Source organism: Octopus bimaculoides, chromosome 5 (assembly GCF_046866305.1).
Source record: "Octopus bimaculoides isolate indiv1 chromosome 5, ASM4686630v1, whole genome shotgun sequence".
NCBI lineage: Eukaryota > Metazoa > Mollusca > Cephalopoda > Octopoda > Octopodidae > Octopus > Octopus bimaculoides.
In genome coordinates, this window is record NC_142932.1 from 14389169 (window position 1) to 14396668 (window position 7500).

The window sequence follows — 7500 nt, forward strand, 5'->3', positions numbered from 1 at the left end:
CTTACGTTGATAATTGGTTCCATGTCAAGCGACTTCACACGAAAGTCGACGTAACACATACTCACAAAAAAAGACATTTAAAGATATTATTAGCTTCTCTCTGTTTTAATAAATGGTTTTTACATATTTTTGCATGTATTTTATTTAATTTTCCCACTTCAGGATCAGTTTTTAGGCGAGAGAGAGAGAGAGAGAGAGAGAGAGAGAGAGAGCGGGTGGGGGGGGGTGACAGGAGTGAAAGAGTGATATGAAAGAGAAAAAGAGAAAGAGGGGGAAGAAAGATGGTGTGAGCGACAATGAGTCGCAAGCAAAAATGGAAAAATATATGATAGGGTAGACAGACAGACAGAGTGACAGAAAGACAGACAGACAGACAGACAGACAGACAGACAGAAAGACAGGCAGACAGACAGACAGACAGGCAGACAGACAGAAAGACAGGCAGACAGACAGACAGACAGACAGACAATCAGGCAGTTAGATAGATTGACAGATAGACAGAGATAGATAGATAGATAGATAGATAGATAGAGACAGAGAGAGAGACAGAGAGAGAGAGAGAGACAGACAGACAGACAACACATAGACAGACAGGCAAGCAGGCAGACAGACGCGCAAACAGATTGATAAATAAACAGAAAGAAAGACAGACAGATAGACAGACACATAGATAGGTAAATAGATAGATAGATAAATAGATAGATAGATAGATAGATAGATAGATAGATAGATAGATAGATAGAGGAAGAGAGAGGCGTGAGAAACCAGTAGCAACAAAAAGAATTTGACTTAATGAATATGTGAGAATGTAGAAGGAAATATTTTCATGTGTATGTAATGTCACAAATGTATGTGGACATGCTGTTTTTTTAGCTCTACAACAGGCATGATGGCGTAGATCTCAAATATTCAAGCTCTCGTTTTAATTCGATGTGTCTTTCGGTTTTTAAAGGTGACAGCGTGTCACATTGGACGAGATTTGGTTCTTATTTCTAGCAAGACGAGCAACTATGCAGAGGTTCTCATATTAGATTTGAATACGCGTGTGTATCCATACGTGCATACACGCACACACACACACATACACACACACGCGCGCACGCGCGCGCACGCACACATACACACACACACACACACATATACACACACACAAATATACACACACACTAGTTTTCCTTCGTTGTCGTCTGCTACAATTTTGTTTTAGTCGCTGAGTGGTTATGCATTTGTGTGTGCTTGCGTGTGTGTGTGTGTGTGTGTGTGCGTGTGAGAGAGAGAGAGCGAGAGGTACAGAGAGAGAGAGGTACAGAGAGAGAGGTACAGAGAGAGAGGTACAGAGAGAGAGGTACAGAGAGAGAGGTACAGAGAGAGTGAGAGAGGTACAGAGAGAGAGAGAGAGGTACAGAGAGAAAGAGAGAGAGAGAGAGGTACAGAGAGAAAGAGAGAGAAAGAGAGAGAAAGAGAGAGAGAGAGAGGTACAGAGAGAGAGAGAGGTACAGAGAGAGAGAGAGGTACAGAGAGAGAGAGAGAGAGGTACAGAGAGAGAGAGAGAGAGGTACAGAGAGAGAGAGAGGTACAGAGAGAGAGAGAGAGGTATATAGAGAGAGAGAGGTACAAAGAGAGAGGTACAGAGAGAGAGAGAAGATAGAAAGAAGTGGGGGGATAATTCGTAGTGAGAGATATAGGAAGGATAGTTATGCACGCTCGAAGATTTGTGTGGTGTGTGTGTGTGTGTGTGTTTATACATATTCGTACACACACATACTCATACACACCCATATACACATATACACACATCATTAAGCTGTGTAGCTAACAATAAATGCTAATTATTCTGATATATCGTTCAGTTTGCATATAAATTATGCAAGAAAGTATTATAAGTATACATGATCGTTCATATATATATACATACATAAAGTCATATATAAACACATACACGCACACACACGTACGCACACATATACATAGAACAACTATTCCTTTAAACGCGCTTAACTAAATACACGACTGAGTTTAAGTTTTATCTTCTTTATTTTAGATTTTTCGCATTTTATTATTAGCTTTTATTTTACAGCTAGTTTGGAAGATTAAACTTCTTAAATCCATATACGCCGTTTCCAGACCTTCACGGTCCGTCTTGTTTTGAAGTATTAAACCGGTTTCTTGTTTGCATTCTTTCTTTTTACTCTGTTTAAATTCATGCCGACTTACCCACCAAAAGTTTTTTTTTTTACTGTTAGACATGTATGTCAGCAATCCTGTGATTATCCCCTCCTCACACACACACACACACTTTTTTAGGAACTGTCGATCTCGAAGGAAATAGAGCTATAAATGATAGTGTCTAAATATTAGGTTAAAATTCCTTTGGACAGAAAAAGTCGAAGGCTGCTCTTCTAATGGCAGAACGTTTGTTTATAGGAGACGTAGATTCGTGTCACACGAGCAGCCTTCGATTCTTCCTGTCCAAAGGGTTTTTACCCTCACTGTGTCCTAGGGATGATCTTGATATTGATCACGAGCTCTTTCTCAAACGCGCTTCACACATAGTAATCCATGCGATTACGAGATCGAGGGAATTAGGAAGTCAGAAATTTGGGCTAGTGACGTAGAAATTTTCCAACCACTTCTGACTCTTTCCGAATCTTGCTGCCACATATATGACCTTCCAACAGTACTCTTCTTCAACCAGGGTTTGACCACAATCTGATTTAAGCCTAAGGCCCTGTTCAAAGGTATGGGGGTGGAATCATATCACACTCACTTGAGACACAACCAAAGACCATCACAGTTTGCGAAGGGCTTAATTTTCATGTTGTCTAAGTCACGTCTTACAGTCTTTGGAGTGTTCACAACGCGATAAGCAGCAGTGATTATATCGGCATTTTGATAACCGGCGCGAATCATCATGATACAATTAACTCTTTTCCAATATTCACATGGCTTCCAGTTCTCCATGTCATCTAACTTCTTTCTCAACTGCAACTCTAATCTTTATGCTCTCCAGCGCCGTTGACAGTTCACCACTACAGCAAGCTGTTACTGAAAAAAAAGAGACATAAAGAATTGTCAAATTTAGGCCAAACACTCTGTATTTGTCTAATTCAGTCATCACCACTGTTCCCTCTTCACTGTTTTTACAATTACTTCAGTTTTGTCATGTTGTCCGTATCACATAATAAATCTTTCTTACATTTCGTCTTCACGCCAAAGCGAGTAATTCTCCTTCCCACCTCGCAAAACCATTCTCGTAGTTCGCTAATTCCTCCAGACAGCTTTCGTTCTCCCGAATATTGTGCTGTCACAAAGAAGCCACTTAAAAATCTTATATTATTATGTTCCACTTCAAACTTGGAAACGGTTCTTCCTATCGCTCAAAGTTGACTAAAGATCATTTCTCATACCCATTGTAAGAACACTTCGAACGTGATCAAACTATCTTCAGTGTCTGCACTTAATTGCACTGTTGCTCTCGAATCGATATGTAGTCTCCAACACAGTCTCCGTTATTCTTTTATTCCGTCATTCCTTTATTCCGTCATTCCTTTATTCTGTCATTTGACAACTCGTTTATTTATTTATTTATTTATTTTTGTACTTTTGCTTATCTTAGAAGTTATGTCTGGCTTGTACTAAATTTCCACACCGAACGGTTAACTTATTGATCATTCTGACAAACAATTAAGGAAGAGAGAGAGAGAGGTGGGAGGAGAGCAAGAGAGAAAGAAAACGGACGGACATCGGCAGAGGTACTGAGAGAGGGAAAGGAGGGAAAGACAGATAGACGGACAGATAGAAAGAAAGAAGAGTGGAAGGAGGAGAGAAAGAGCAGATAGACGGACAGGTGGACAAAGAAAGAAATAGATCGAGAGAGTGAAACAGACAGAAAAAAAGAGAGATGGGAAAAGGGAGACGGGGGCAAACAAACGGATAGACAGAGAGAATGAGAGAGAGAGAGAGTGATACAACGGGAGAAAGAGAGAAGCAAGAGTGGAAAGAGGGAAAAGGAGAAAGACACACAGACGGACAGAGAGAGGCGGAGAGAGAAAAGGAGAAAGAAGGAGGGAGAGAGAGAGAGGGGTAGTCAGACACAAACAGACAAAGAGAGAGACAGACAGACAGACATACGGATACATAGTTAAATCTAGTAATCTTTTCTCCTCAAAGTACAAGGCCTGGAATTTGAGGTGGGGAGACCATTCGATTACATCGATCCCAGTGTTTTACTGGTACTTAATCTCTCTTTGTTTGTTTGTTTGTTTGTTTGTTTGTTTGTTTCTTTCTTTCTTTCTTTCTTTCTTTTTTTTTTTTTCTTTCCTTCTGTCGGTCTTTTATTCTTCTAGAAGAAATTGTCCTTGGTCAGTACCTGCAACGGATGTCTCTAGGACTCCAACATGTCTAAAATTACCCAAGATACTCCATATGTCACATCTGCATTTCTATGACTCCTTTAACACGTTGACACCCCAAGTCAAAGCAAGACACGTCTTAAGCAAGACATGTCTTAATCGCATATTGTATTAAGATAACGAAATCCATAGCACATCCATATATAGTATATATGTAACACATTTTGAACACTTTATATGTAATTATGGTAATAGGGGCAGGTATGGTTGAGTTGCTAAGGAGCTTATTTTGCAACCACATGGTTTCGGGTTCAGTCCCACTGCATGGAACCTTGGGCAAGTGTCTTCTATTGGACTCCTGGGTTGACCAATGTCTTGGGAGTGCATGTGTGCATGTGTGTGTTTCTATCTTTCGCGACAACTAGATTTTTTTTTTTGTTTACGCCCCCATAAATTAGACGTTCAGCAAAAACACCGGTATAATAAATACCAGATTTTAAACTTGAAAAATAAATCCTGGGGTGGATTTGTTCCATTAAAGCCTTGAAAACCGTAGTCCAATTCCTGAAACAAATTAAAGATAAAAGATAAAATAATATCATATTGTATCATATACAAACCATATTTTTCTTAAAATGTTTAATATTGCACTATGATTTTGAAAATTATATCCTTCTTAGAATATTTAATATTTCATCATATACTTTTAAAATTATATTATTCTTAAAATGTTATCAAAATTCGTTGCCGTCTATTTTATTGTCCAGTCGTCTGACCAGTTTATTATTCCAGTCAGAGAGGCAGATATATTGGTACGCGGACGGGATGCTGAATGCACTTTTGCCGAAGGACAAGAAGCCGAAGCCAAGACGCCGAACGGACACGATGCTGAACGGACATAAAGCCGAACGGAAAAGATGCCGAAAATTAAAATATATGATAATCATTTTATTCCTACCATATGACCATTTGGCAGACTAAAGTGTAGAAAAAAACCACTTTTTAAATAGGTTTCTTTACTGGACTTACAGTGTAAACATACAAAAATAATGTGATCAGATGATTATTTTTAAATTATTACAGTTGACATATTAAAATGTACACGACAAAAATGAATAAGAGTATTTAAAACTTGAGAGCCAAAAGCCGTAGAAACGCCAATCCTTCTTTATTATAAGAACCACAAATGGTTTTTGGCCTATCGTTAATGGTATCATGTTCTGATAACGGTACCATGTTCGGCATTGTGTCCGCTCGACATTGTGTCCGTTCGGCTTTATGTCGGCTTCTTGGCTTCGGCTTCTTGTCCTTCGGTAAAAGTGAATTCGGTATCCTGTTCGCGCAAGGATATAGTTAATATATAAATTCAAATTTAGAACTTGTGACGCCCTGACTACTTTTCAGTCAGGAAATAGACGCTTAAACGCAGATAAACACATTTTATATTTAGTATTTTCCGCAATACAAGTCGAATTTCCAGCCAAAAGATATAGTTCGACTTATACGCCAAGACAACTTTAGAGAAACAAAGATTCCATGTGAAATGCAACAAGATTTGGATAGATAAGGACGTTTGAACGTTTACATTACGTATTTAGACTATATACTGCATTAAATTTTATGTCGGAAAATATCTTTAAAAGGTATGGAAAATATAGTTAAGTAAATGCTAATATTTAATTGAGTGAGCATTTACAATCTACAAGTCTAATTGAAAATTATTACGCTGTGAGGGAAAGATATTAGAATTAATGGTAATATTTTATTCACATCGGCAGCCAAGAAAGATAACACCGAAAAGTTTCGCTCTTTTTAGACCTTCTCAGTGTGTCATATATTGCAGAGTACTTTTCGAAATACGGATGAAAGAAGAAGTACACACACGCACACAAACTCGAACCACTTTATAGATAAACGTGAATAAAAACATACATACACACTTAAATATGTACGTACATAAACATATATGCATATACATATATTTATACTTATACATATATGTATATGTATACATATATAGGTGTATGTATGTATATATACAAAAAACAAAAAACACGAAGACAGGTGTGTAAACAAGAAACAGGTGTTTAATTTGATAACAACAGGTGTATTAGGGGAGAAAGTCTTTTACATTTCGAGCCTACGCTCTTCAACAGAAAGGAACACGAGACAAAAGAGACAGAGAGAGAATAAAAAAAATAAAGTTTTAGTAGCTAGCGGTCAATCATGGCGATGGCCGGACAGAGGGGAAGACCATCTGTTCAACAAAAGAAACCGACATGTATGATCAAATATATCTGTGTACACACATAAGTACAAACACACACACACACACCAACACACACGCACACAAACACGTACAAACTCACACACATACGCACACAAACAAACATGTTTACTGACACATAGACATGAAACTATACACACTTTGATATATGCCTACACATACATACATACATACATACATACATGCATACATATGTGTGTGTGTACATGTATATATACATATGTGTGTGTGTGTGTGTGTGTGTGTGCGTGTGTATGTGTACACACTTATTCTATAAATGACCATTCAGGCATTTGTTTGTGTTTCTACAAAAGAAACACACACAAAAAGTGCCTGAGTATGTAATACACACACTCACACATACACACGTCCATACATATTCTATGAAAGACTATTCGTTCTCCCAAACAAAGACAAACAATATGTGCTCAAACATATTTATTGGTATTTTTCAATAGACACATGACATCGATCTGTTTACTTGTTTTTGTAAGAGGAAAACTTCAAATTTATTGATTTTCTTTTGTTCAGTAACAAATTAACATTTGTAAGAGCACGAGTTCCATTCAAGATATTCTACCCCAATATATTACAAGTGCGTAGCTTATCTTATTGACCTTGATAGGAATGAAACACTAACCAAAAGTAAATACGTTTTGTCAAGTGATAGAGCAAGTCTCGCAGGTTTGGATTTACTGATTTCTGAGCAAACACAAAACAAATATGTTTAAATGAGTTCATACTGAAATTAAGCCATGTTCATACTTTTGTGAGCAGCATTGATAGGTAAATAAGGTGGCGATTTAGCTGGATTCTTAGAGAGTCCTGAAAAGGCTTTGTTGCATTTCGTCTAACTCATTA